Raw genomic sequence first — 13,318 nt, 5'->3', positions numbered from 1 at the left:
GTACTCGGGCGAAAAGATTCGGGGGGCGCCGTGGGTGAGTGGGGGGTTGCAGCGGGGAGTGGGGGGGAGAGGGAGAGAGAGAGGGCTCCCCCCTGTTCCCCGCTGCTACCCCCCGCTCCACCATGCCTCCCCCCACCCCCCGGCGCCCCCCGAATCTTTTCACCCGAGTACGGAAGTACTCGAAAATCGCGGTGCTCGATCGAGTAATTATTCGAAACGAGTAGGTTCGCTCATCTCTAATAAGGACACTTTCACATGGTTTAGAGCGAATTGCACGGAACATTCTCAGGCACAACTTGTATAGCACAGCACATGGACACTCCATTTGTGTGCTGTGTGAGACACCTCACATTATATATACCATTCTCCTATGAGACTTGCAATTTTTCTCCCAATAGGCAAATCATTCAGTATATGTGCTGTTTCCCTGTACAAATATGCAGAAAAACAGTATTTTTTGTGAGCGCAATAATGTTTGTGTGACTAAGCCCTAAGAGAACAATCACACATCGTGGAGAAGATCCGCACCAGAAGCCACATTTTTTCACAGATTTCCCTCATTGCATCGCAGCATTTCCACTGATCATGCTGCGGATTTGAAAATCAATTCATAACCAGAGATCAGAGAGCGTACTTGCTAAGGCAAACTACTCGAGCGAGTAGTGCCTTATGCGAGTACCTGCCCGCTCGTCTCTAAAGATTCGGGTGCCGGCGGGGGAGAGCGGTGAGTGGCGGGAGTGGGCAGGGAGGAGCAGGGGGGACAGAGTGATGAATCGCTCATCTCTATTTATAACCTCTCACAGTTTCCCTCCTAGCCTGGAAGTGTTGTCATGGGGTCCTGCATGCTGCTCTTTTATAAGTGCAAACCGTAAACAAACCATGCACGTAAATGACTTCCAAGAACTTTATATATCAATTTCTTCAAAAATCGCAAGCATATTCATCCAATTGATGTAATATAGTTGGATGAATCGCAGGCCAGGGATATAGGTAAGTTGGAGATGGCATGGAGGCTTCAGAACCACCGTAGTATTGCTTTGACAAGTTTGGAACGTGTCTACAAGTTACCACACATCACTTCCCTAAAGCTATACCCCTCCCATTTCTGCTGCAGCTGTGACTTATAAGAGCACACCCCTCTGTGCTCCCAGTGAGAAGTGAACGTGTGCCGGACGGGATCTCCTATAGAATCCTCATATATAGAGGTGAGCTTTATGTAGCAATGCCTAAGGTTCATGTGTCTATACTAATGTAACAGACAGATACTGTATGTATTGAGATCATGTAAAAATACACACAGATGGTGATGATACGTATATTGATTTCAATGGGTTCATTCTCACTTTCTTACAATATTTAAGTATAGGCCTGCTTTTTCACTTCCTCCTTTAACTTTTAGGCCTCATGTCCACGGGGAAAATCAGGCCCGCTATGGATTCTCCATGTAGAATCCGTAGCGGGTCCCTCCTGCCCCGCGGACATGAGCGTTGAAAATAGCAATTACTCACCTCTACGCAGGCTCCGGATCTTCCCTTCTTCGCGGCTTCATCTTCTCTCCGTCGTGGCCGGATCTTTTTTCTTTGGCCCGGCGGATGTGCACGGCACGCCGGCCCGAAGAAAAAAGATGCGATGAAGGGAAGATCCCGGGCAGGTGAGTATATTCTTATTTTAGGTCTTCCGCGGATCCGGACGGCTTCCATAGGCTTCAATAGAAGCCTGCGGGAGCCGTCCCCATGGGAGACCCGCACGAAAATGGAGTATGTCCATTTTTTTTTTTTTTTTTCATGCTCTGGATTTTTAAAAAGTCACTTTTATTGACCATCCGCGGGTATTTATCTACCCGCGGGTGGTCAATGCATCCCTATGGGATGCGGATCCGCATGCGGGTGATCCGCTGCGGATTTAAAATCATCTTTTGCCTGTGGACATGAGGCCTAAGTATCAGTTTTTCAAGATCTTCCTGACTTTCTGCCAGCAAGTTTTTTTTATCATCTGCAGATCTGAGATTGTTGAGGTTTCTTCCACCGATCTGGATTCTGATGTTGGATTCATCTAACTAGCATTGCCTCAAGATTGCCTCTGCAGCAAAATTGAACAATGCATGGGATAAGGTCTCATGTCCACTGGTGTATGCGTAAAACGCCGTGTGTAATTAGCTGTGTATCCCTGCGTATTGTATCTTTTCCCCGTGTATGGTCGAGTATGTGCGTGGTTTTTTTTTTTTTTTGCATGCATATGGCTGGGAATGTACTCTGCATGCACCGCGTTTTAATATGCACGCAAAAAAAAGAACAGTTTCTTCCTTTTTTTCTTTTTATCACTACATTGTATGTATCCTAGCAACATGCGTTTCACAGGCATGCGTAAGCAATGCTTTGGAATTGATTATTTAAACGCACCTGTAGAGATCAATAGGGCTGCACGCACGTAATACAAGGTAAAATAGAGCATGCTGCGATTTATTTATTTATTTTTTTTTTTCCCTTACACATATCAACGCTTAACAAAAATCCATTGACTCCATTCACTGAGGATCCCGTGGCTGTGCAACACATACGTAATAGGCGGTAAAAAAACGGCTGGACATGAGGCCTTGGATGCAACCTTAGCTTGCACCTTTCCCGATTCTGAACCATCTCATGTTCCTGCCCGTAGCCCTTTTGGTTTGCATATAACGACTGTGTGAGTCCTGGGATCCCATTTGTCTTATGTGTGGTCCCAGTATATCTCAGTACTTTAACCCCTTCCTGCCCCATGACATAAGGGTACGTCATCGGAGCGGGGTACTTCCCGCAAAATGACGCACCCTTACGTCATAGGGATAGCGCGAGATCAGAGCAGATCTCGTGCTATCCAGCAGCGGGAGCCGTCTGTCATTGATAGCCAGCACCCCGCTGCGACGGTGGGGGGCATCAGAGTTGCACCCACCTGCCGTTATCCCCTTCCCTGCCGCGATATAAGTAGATCGTGGGAAGAAAAGGGTTTACAGAGGGAGCGCGTTCCCTTTGTGACAACCAGCCGGCTCTCGCGATAACATCGCGAGAGCCCGGCTGGTTGCTATGGCAACACAGGACGCCAGATAACGGCGTCCTGTATTGCCATAGCCTAAGATCGCTGTAATAAGCGATAAGGTATGGCAGGACAGTAGCCCTGCCATGCCTTATCACAGCGATCATAAGTGCTGTGGTGAAACAACATAGTTGTTGTAAAAAAAAAAAAAAAAAAAAAAAAAGAGAAAAATAAAGATCAAAAAAAAAAAATGTAAAAAAAAAGTTAAAAACACTTTTTTAAATGCTTTTTCTTATATTAGCATAAAAGAATCGCACATATTTGGTATTGACGCATCCGTAACGACGCTCGAGTACGTCAGACCAGCACTGTTTGTGTAGCTCCTATTCACTGTAGGGGCCGCTACAGAAACGGCGCTGGACTGAAGCGCTCGACTGTTTCAGAGCTAAGTATTTCAGCGCTTTCCCATCTCCAGTATGAAAAGCCCAGATTGGAATACCCTTTAAATAATAACTGCATTTAAAAAAAACTTTTGGCGTGTCAGAGTGACATGTGATTGTTCTCAGTAAGAGAAACGACGTAGTCTTGTAGATATAATACCTTTTAATGGCTAACAAAAATACATGATGTAATAATAGCGAGCTTTCGTACCAACGCAGGGTACTTCTTCCGGCTAATGGATTGGATCTGAAGAGGCATGCATATTTATACACACTTATAACATACATACTTATGGCAAGGCACAGACATGGATGTGATTGGTTCTCACTTAAAAGGAATTCTGCAACAACAAACAAACTTTTTTTGTCTAGGCACTGATAGCGGAGTGAAAGTTTTATGGTCCCTAAATTACTGTTGGAGGGGGGGAGGTCAGCAGGCTTGACTTTCTACAAGAGATATACAAACATTCTTAGCTAAGCACTGATAAGGGAGTGAAAGTTTATGGTCCCTGAATTACTGTTGATGGGGGTCTTATCTGTGCAATCAAGTCTCACACTTCCCATTCACGCATAAATCCTGGGGAATAATTTAAGCCAGTATTCAGCGTGTCAAAGGTTGTTATCAATTTATATTCCCAAATTCTTCTGTGGTTTTGTGACTTGAAACCACCCTTCAATATCAAAACTCTCATATCTCCTATGTCATGTCCATGGTTAGAGAAGTGTTCGGCCACAGGCAATTCTCTTTTTCTGTGTTCAATTGTATGGCGATGAGATCTCATCCTGGCTCTCAGTTTCTGTCCTGTTTCCCCAACATAAAGACCCCCAACAGTACATTTACTGCACATGATCAGGTACACAACATTGGACGAGGAACACGTAAATGTCCCTGGGATCTTATAGTCCTGCTGTGTGTTGGGGATTTGTATCCTGTCCGCAGTCAGTATATGTGAGCAGGTCTTACAGCTCCTTACATTACAGGGATAAGTTCCTTTTTGTGTGTCAGAGGGTAGTGCACTCCTGATTATAAAGTTCCTCAAGTTAGGAGGTTGCCTGTAACACAGAAGCGGAGGGTCCGGGAATATGGTTTTCAGACGGTCATCCTTGTGCAGGGTATGGTGGAGTTTTCTTGCGGTTTTCCTTAGTATCTCTAGTTGCGGATTGTAGGTCACTACTAGAGGCACACGATTGTTTCTTTCCTTCTCCTTGTATTGGAGTAGTTGATTTCTGGGTATCCTGGTGGCTCTGGTGATTTGGTCATCAATTGAGGTGGGATGGTAGCCCTGATTTATAAATGTTCTTTTAAGATGGTACAAATGTTCCTCTCTGTCCGTTGGGTTGGAGCAGATCTGGTTATACCTGATGGCCTGGCTGTAGACAATGGACTTTTTGATGTGTTTAGGATGGAAACTGTCCCATCTGAGGTATGTGGGCCGATCAATCGGTTTTCGGTATAGGGATGTCTGTATTGAGTTGTTTGAAATTTTTATGGTGGTGTCCAAAAAGTTGATTTCTGTATCTGAGTAGCTTAATGTCAGTTTTATGGTGGGGTGGAACGTATTGAATCTTTCATGGAATTCTATTAATTCTTGTTCGGTGTTGGTCCAGATGATTATGATGTCATCAATGTAGCGGAAGTAGGCCAATGGTTTGCTGGGGCAAGAGGCCAGAAAGTCACTCTCCAGTTTTGCCATAAAAAGGTTGGCATATTGCGGTGCCATTTTACTGCCCATGGCAGTCCCTGTGAGGTGCAGGAATTTCTCTTTGCCAAAGGAGAAATAATTGTGTGTGAGAATGAATCTTGTGAGTTGCAGCACTGCATCAGAGGCGACCCCATTGGCCTCAAGGTGCGCCTGGCAGGCAGTCAGTCCATCCTCATGTGGGATGTTGGAATATAAGGATTCCACATCCATAGTGGCCAGGATGGTGCCATTGGGGAGGGGACCTACGGTTGACAGTTTGTTCAGTAGGTCCGTGGTGTCTTGCAGGTAGCTGGTTGTGTTTCTCACCAGTGGTTTGAGGATGCCTTCCACCCATCCCGAGATTCCTTCAGTGAGGGTTCCCACACCTGAGATAATCGGCCTTCCTGGGTTGCCAGCTTTGTGTAGTTTTGGAAGCATGTAGAATGTTCCCACCTTGGGGTCCTCCGGTATCAAGTCCAGAAGTTTTGTGGAGCCCACAGACAGGCTTCTAATGACCCTTCTCAATTCCCTCACATATTTCTGAGTCGGGTCTTGATTCAGTTTGGTGTAGTATCTGGTGTCCGTCAGCTGTCTGTTTGCTTCCTTTTTGTAGTCCGATGTGTTCATGAGGACTATAGCACCACCCTTATCTGCAGGCTTAATGGTGATTTCCTTGTTGCTCTTAAGAGCATGGATGGCCCTTCTTTCCTGCATATTGATATTAAATGTTTCACTTCCATGCTTGTCCAGTATAGTGGATTGCACTGCATGCCTAAAGGTGTCTATGTATTTGTCCAAAGTGCGATTCCGGCCAGGAGGGGGTGTCCAATCAGACTTCTTTTTGGCCCCAAGTTTATCCTGTGTTTGTGTGCTTGAAAGGACTGTGTCCTCTTTATCATGAAAGAATTCTTTCAGTCTTAGTCTTCTGAAATATTCCTCCATGTCACTACAAAGTTCTGTTTTGTCAAGCGTTTTAGTGGGACAGAATGAAAGTCCCCTGGAGAGGACACTGAGCTCCACATTACTGGGGTTGTGAGATGACAGATTGATAACACAGCTGGCTTTACCTTTGTCCGTGTCCCGTTGGGGGTTCTGTTCCCTCCTGCCAGACTCGGGGTGCTCCTGATCCGTGTTTGGGTACAGGCCTGCTCTGAGTCGAAGTCTCTGGAGTTTCTTTTCCTTGTTCTGAATAAGGCAGCATCGTAGTGTTGTATAAAAGTGTTGCATTTCCAGGTTCACGTCCTCTGTAAGTGTATTTCTTAAAGTTTGTATGTCCATAAGGGCCTTATTCTTGTTGCTGTAGAAGACATGGATAAGGTGATTCCGCAGTCTCTCAGAAGTCCTGTGGCAAAGACGTTGTGCATAACGAGTGTTGTAAGTGTGCAGAGTTGGGTTCTTTAGGCAAAGTCCTTTGGGAATTAGATAAATATGCATGCCTCTTCAGATCCAATCCGTTAGCCGGAAGAAGTACCCTGCGTTGGTACGAAAGCTCGCTATTATTACATCATGTATTTTTGTTAGCCATTAAAAGGTATCATATCTACAAGACTACGTCGTTTCTCTTACTGAGAACAATCACATTTTGCGCTACTGGCTAACACGGTACCAGATCTTTGTTTTCAGAGTGACATGTAAAACGTTTTCATGAATGAGGGTCTGGGAGCTGAGACCCCACTGAACATTGAAACAAGATAGCTGCACCACTCACCCGAGCGCTGTGGCCCTCCAGCTGTCTTTGCTGTCTGAAGACACATGCATAAACTTATATAGACATCTGCATGCCAAGAGAAACCGACAGGCAGTGAAGACAGCTGAAGGGGCCCAGCGGTCCGGTGAGTTCTGTAACCACCTCATTTCAGTGATCAGTGGGGGTCTCAGCAAATCGCTCTGACATGTTACCGGTTTTTAAAAAGTACAGTTACTCTTTAAAAGGAAAGTGCTACTGCTCCTCTCCTTGGAAAACACTAGGGGGAGCTGTTCCACCAGGAAGACTGATGTGCTAGTGAATAGTGGGCTGGAGGCCTAGTCCAGCAGTTTAGGAGGAGGACAAGTTCAGATGTGCAAAAGTGGGACTGCTGTCATGTAAGTGCAATTGCTTCTATTTCTTTTGAACTCTTCTTGCAGCTCATAGGGGCTGTGGATTGTGGTAATTCTTATCAACTACTCTTTTAGGCACAGCACTAGTATTTAGGACTAAGCTTGGAGACTGATTAAAGGTGTGGTCCCGAACCATGGGCAGCATGAACCCCGGACACAAATGCACTGTTGACAGGTACGCAGCATGTTGACTGACAGCTCACTTCCGATACACAAGCAGTGACAGAGCTGTCAGTCAACATGTTGGTGAGAGACCGGTCCGGCCTGCTTCACTGACTGACGTGTTCCATTCAGAGTCAAACTAAGTAAGTTTACTTTGAAATTCTGCAGCATTTCAGAATAACACTAACATGGGGGTGTTGTGCGTACCTGTCCTGGGTTCATGCAGCCCGTGGTTCCAACAGCATGAACTTGACAGGTTCATTTTAAGGGGCCTTTGGACTAAAGAGTGTGCTCTGCATCAAAATATAAAAGTGTTTCCATTTCATCTTATGTGTTTTTTACCCCATATTTTGAAACTCCTAGTAATTTGCATTCATTTTCCCACTCTCACCTCCCACCATCCAAAGATATCACTGACTACACCTGACCTATTTGTGAAGATGTTCCCCTTAATGGGGTATTTCGGAGACTTAATATATTTACAACTTTTCACCCATCCACTGGAGTGGTGTGAAAAAGATAGATCAGTGGAGGTTCCAACCGCAGGGACCCACACCAATTCCAATAACGGGGGTCCGATCGGTCGCTGAGTGAACGGAGGTCACACAGACACATCTATTTCAATGAGAGCTCCCAAAATGACTGAAGCTCTTGAATTAATCAATCTCTGATGCTATCATTAGTCCTAAATTATATTAGACCCGATATATCACTGGGGGGTAAGATGGCCGGGCTCAGACTAGAGCAGAGTCACTAGAATCTATAATGCTTGGACAGATCAGTGTCAAAAGAAGACCCAGCCGCCAAAGAACACGATGGCCGATACTGTCAGAGCTGATATTGGCATGGATATCACACAACTGAAAGAAGCAGTACAAAACCGAAAAACATGGAGGGAGGACGCCTTTACGATCGCTGAGGATCGTGAACGACTAAACAGCTAACAATAACATAATTGAAATGAATGGAGCAATGTGCACCTGCTTGAGCTTTGCTCTATTCACTTGGACTGACTGGACCCCTGTTCTTGGGATCAGTCGGGATCCCAACAGTCAGACCCCCAAAAATCTAATAATTTTTACCCTGGTACACTGGTGTAACTATAGGGGATGCGGTTGCACCCCAGGAGCCTTAGGGGGCCCATAAGGCTTTTCTTCTCCATATAGGCAGCCCAGTACTATGAATAAAGCATTATAGTTAGGGGCCCTGTTACAAGTTTAGCATTGGGGCACAGGAGCTTAAGGGGGCTTAAGAGAAGTTGGGAGGCCCCAAATAAACTTTAGCACGGAGGCCCATGAGCCTTTAGCTACGCCCCTGCCCTGGTGGATGGCTGAAAACTAGAGATGAGCGAACGTACTCGTCCGAGCTTGATGCTCGGGCGAATATTAGCGTGTTCGGGATGCTCGTTACTCGTAACGAGTACCACGCGATGTTCCGGTTACTTTCAGTTTCCTCTCTGAGACGTTAGCGCGCTTTTCTGGCCAATTGAAAGACAGGGAAGGCATTACAACTTCCCCCTGTGACGTTCAAGCCCTATACCACCCCCCTGCTGTGAGTGGCTGGGGAGATCTGATGTCACCCGAGTATAAAAATCGGCCCCTCCCGCGGCTCGGCTCAGATGCCTTGTGAGTTAGCTGAGGGACAGTGGTATCGTGCTGGAGCTGCTGTAGGGAGAGTGTTAGGAGTTAGTGTAGGCTTCAAGAACCCCAACGGTCCTTCTCAGGGCCACATCTAATAGTGTGCAGTACTGTGTTAGCACTGTATTTTTTTTTTTTTTTTCAAAATTGGATCTGCAGAGCATTGCGCCCTGCAATAGGGACAGAAGTGGTGGTTAGGCAGGGAGAGTGTTAGCAGTGAGTGTAGGCTTCAAGAACCCCAACGGTCCTTTCTAGGGCCACATCTATCCGTGTGCAGTACTGTCCAGGCTGCTGTTAGCAGTGTTGCATATTTTTTTTTTTTTCTCAAAACCGGCTGTGCAGACCATTGCACCCGGCATTAATACTACAGGGATAGAATTGTGTAGGCAGGGCCAGAAGACATACATTATTCATTGAATAGACGCAGTGTGGCTTTTCCTTTGAAAAACAAGGGAAAAAATTCTATTTCGCCTGCCTCTGACAGTCCTCAGTGCTCTGGGTACGTGTGTGCTGCATGCAGAACATTAAAAAAAATCAGACGCAGCCAGCTACGTTTTACTGCAGGCTTGCGCCAATTTTTTTCCTGCATGGGAAATCCCTGATCTGCTGTAGCGAATAACTTTGCATCACTGCAGTTCTCTGACACATTTGCAGGGCCACAACACAGTTATTAAACTTAGTTGTATTCATTGAATACACGCAGTGTGGCTTGTCCTTTGAAAAACAAGGGAAAAAATTCTATTTTGGCTGCAGGCTTGCGCCAATTTTTTTCCTGCATGGGAAATCCCTGATCTGCTGTAGCGAATAACTTTGCATCACTGCAGTTCTCTGACACATATGCAGGGCCACAACACAGTTATTAAACTTAGTAGTATTCATTGAATACACGCAGTGTGGCTTGTCCTTTGAAAAACAAGGGAAAAAATTCTATTTTGGCTGCAGGCTTGCGCCAATTTCTTTCCTGGCTTGGAAATCACTGGTAATACAGCATGCTGAGGGGTAGGGGTAGGCCTAGAGGACGTGGACGTGGCCGAGGACGCGTAGGCCCAAGTGAGGGTGTGGGCACAGGCCGAGCTCCTGATCCAGGTGTGTCGCAGCCGACTGCTGCGCGATTAGGAGAGAGGCACGTTTCTGGCGTCCCCACATTCATCGCCCAATTAATGGGTCCACGCGGGAGACCTTTATTAGAAAATGAGCAGTGTGAGCAGGTCCTGTCGTGGATGGCAGAAAGTGCTTCGAGCAAGCTATCATCCACCCAGAGTTCTGCGCCGTCCAGTGCTGCAAATCCGAATCCTCTGTCTGCTGCTCCTCCTTCCTCCTAGCCTCCTCACTCCACTACAATGACACATGCTCAGGAGCGGGCAGACTCCCAGGAACTGTTCTCGGGCCCCTGCTCAGATTGGGCAGCAGTGGTTCCTCTCCCACCAGAGGAGTTTATCGTCACTGATGCACAACCATTGGAAAGTTCCCGGGGTCCGGGGGATGAGGCTGGGGACTTCCGGCAACTGTCTCAAGACCTTTCAGTGGGTGAGGAGGACGATGACGATGAGACACAGTTGTCTTGCAGTGAGGTAGTAGTAAGGGCAGTAAGTCCGAGGGAGGAGCGCACAGAGGATTCGGAGGAAGAGCAGCAGGACGATGAGGTGACTGACCCCACCTGGTGTGCAATGCCTACTCAGGACAGGTCTTCAGAGGGGCAGGCAAGGGCAGCAGCAGGGCAGGTTGCAAGAGGCAGTGCGGTGGCCAGGGGTGGAGGCAGGGCCAGACCGAATAATCCACCAACTGTTTCCCAAAGCGCACCCTCGCGCCATGCCACCCTGCAGAGGCCGAGGTGCTCTAAGGTCTGGCAGTTTTTCACAGAGACGCCTGACGACCGACGAACAGTGGTGTGCAACCTTTGTCGCGCCAAGATCAGCCGGGGAGCCACCACCAACAGCCTCACCACCACCAGCATGCACAGACATATGATGGCCAAGCACCCCACAAGGTGGGACGAAGGCCGTTCACCGCCTCTGGTTTGCACCGCTGCCTCTCCCCCTGTGCCCCAACCTGCCACTGAGATCCAACCCCCCTCTGAGGACACAGGCACTACCGTCTCCTGGCCTGCACCCACACCCTCACCTCCGCTGTCCTCGGCCCCATCCACCAATGTCTCGCACCGCACAGTCCAGCCGTCGCTAGCGCAAGTGTTGGAGCGCAAGCGAAAGTACGCCGCCACGCACCCGCACGCTCAATCGTTAACCGTCCACATAGCCAAATTTATCAGCCTTGAGATGCTGCCGTATAGGGTTGTGGAAACGGAGGCTTTCAAAGCTATGATGGCGGCGGCGGCCCCGCGCTACTCAGTTCCCAGTCGCCACTACTTTTCCCGATGTCCCGTCCCAGCCCTGCACGACCACGTCTCCCGCAACATTGTACGCGCCCTCACCAATGCGGTTAGTGGCAAGGTCCACTTAACTACGGACACGTGGACAAGCACAGGCGGGCAGGGCCACTACATCTCCCTGACGGCACATTGGGTGAATTTAGTGGAGGCTGGGACAGAGTCAGAGCCTGGGACCGCTCACGTCCTACCCACCCCCAGAATTGCGGGCCCCAGCTCGGTGGTGGTATCTGCGGAGGTGTATGCTTCCTCCACTAAAGCACCCTCCTCCTCCTCCTCCTCCGCAACCTCTGTCTCGCAATCTAGATGTGTCAGCAGCAGCAGGACGTCGCCAGCAGTCGGTGTCGCGCGGCGTGGCAGCACAGCGGTGGGCAAGCGTCAGCAGGCCGTGCTGAAACTACTCAGCTTAGGAGATAGGAGGCACACGGCCCACGAACTGCTGCAGGGTCTGACAGAGCAGACCGACCGTTGGCTTGCGCCGCTGAGCCTCCAACCGGGCATGGTCGTGTGTGACAACGGCCGTAACCTGGTGGCGGCTCTGCAGCTCGGCAGCCTCACGCACGTGCCATGCCTAGCCCACGTCTTTAATTTGGTGGTTCAGCGCTTTCTGAAAAGCTACCCTTGCTTGTCAGACCTGCTTGTAAAGGTGCGCCGGCTCTGCGCACATTTCCGCAAGTCCCACACGGACGCTGCCACCCTGCGCACCCTGCAACATCGGTTTAATCTGCCAGTGCACCGACTGCTGTGCGACGTGCCCACACGGTGGAACTCTACGCTCCACATGTTGGCTAGGCTCTATGAGCAGCGTAGAGCTATAGTGGAATACCAACTCCAACATGGGCGGCGCAGTGGGAGTCAGCCTCCTCAATTCTTTTCAGAAGAGTGGGCCTGGTTGGCAGACATCTGCCAGGTCCTTCGAAACTTTGAGCAGTCTACCCAGGTGGTGAGCGGCGATGCTGCAATCATTAGCGTCACCATTCCTCTGCTATGCATCTTGAGAAGTTCCCTGCAAAGCATAAAGGCAGCCGCTTTGCGCTCGGAAACAGAGCCGGGGGAAGACAGTATGTCGCTGGATAGTCAGAGCACCCTCCTGTCTATATCTCAGCGCATTCAGGAGGAGGAGGAGGAGCATGAGGAGGATGAGGAGGAGGGGGAAGAGACAGCTTGGCCCACTGCTGACGGTACCCATGCTGCTTGCCTGTCATCATTTCAGCGTGTATGGCCTGAGGAGGAGGAGGAGGAGGAGGAGGAGGAGGATCCTGAAAGTGATCTTCCTAGTGCGGACAGCAATGTGTTGTGTACAGGTACCCTGGCACACATGGCTGACTTCATGTTAGGATGCCTTTCTCGTGACCCTCGCGTTACACGCATTCTGGCCACTACGGATTACTGGGTGTACACACTGCTCGACCCACGCTATAAGGAGAACCTTCCCACTCTCATTCCCGAAGAGGAAAGGGGTTCGAGAGTGTTGCTATACCACAGGACCCAGGCGGACAAGCTGATGGTAAAATTCCCATCCGACAGCGCTAGTGGCAGAAGGCGCAGTTCCGAGGGCCAGGTAGCAGGGGAGGTGCGGAGATCGAGCAGCATGTACAGCCCAGGCAGTGCAACAGTCTTTAAGGGCCTGGACAGCTTTATGGCTCCCCAGCAAGACTGTGTCACCGCTCCCCAGTCAAGGCTGAGTCGGCGGGAGCACTGTAAAAGGATGGTGAGGGAGTATGTAGCCGATCGCACGACCGTCCTCCGTGACGCTTCTGCCCCCTACAACTACTGGGTGTCGAAGCTGGACACGTGGCCTGAACTCGCGCTGTATGCCCTGGAGGTGCTTGCTTGTCCTGCGGCTAGCGTCTTGTCGGAGAGGGTGTTTAGTGCGGCTGGGGGAATCATCACAGATAAGCGTACCCG

At 48.9% G+C, this 13,318-nt stretch overlaps 1 protein-coding gene across 1 annotated transcript in view; it reads left to right on the top strand.

The window, feature by feature from the left end:
• The first annotated feature begins 1,130 nt into the window (after positions 1-1,130).
• Positions 1,131-13,318, top strand: part of LOC136586487 (retinol dehydrogenase 16-like) — a 40,957-nt gene continuing 28,769 nt past the window's right edge. Inside the window, exon 1 of the mRNA XM_066584601.1 lies at positions 1,131-1,205. The gene's annotated coding sequence lies outside the window, so the exon portion shown is untranslated. The remainder of the gene's footprint in view (positions 1,206-13,318) is intronic.

Source organism: Eleutherodactylus coqui, chromosome 1 (genome assembly GCF_035609145.1).
Source record: "Eleutherodactylus coqui strain aEleCoq1 chromosome 1, aEleCoq1.hap1, whole genome shotgun sequence".
NCBI lineage: Eukaryota > Metazoa > Chordata > Amphibia > Anura > Eleutherodactylidae > Eleutherodactylus > Eleutherodactylus coqui.
This window is presented reverse-complemented; position numbering and strand designations above follow the sequence as displayed.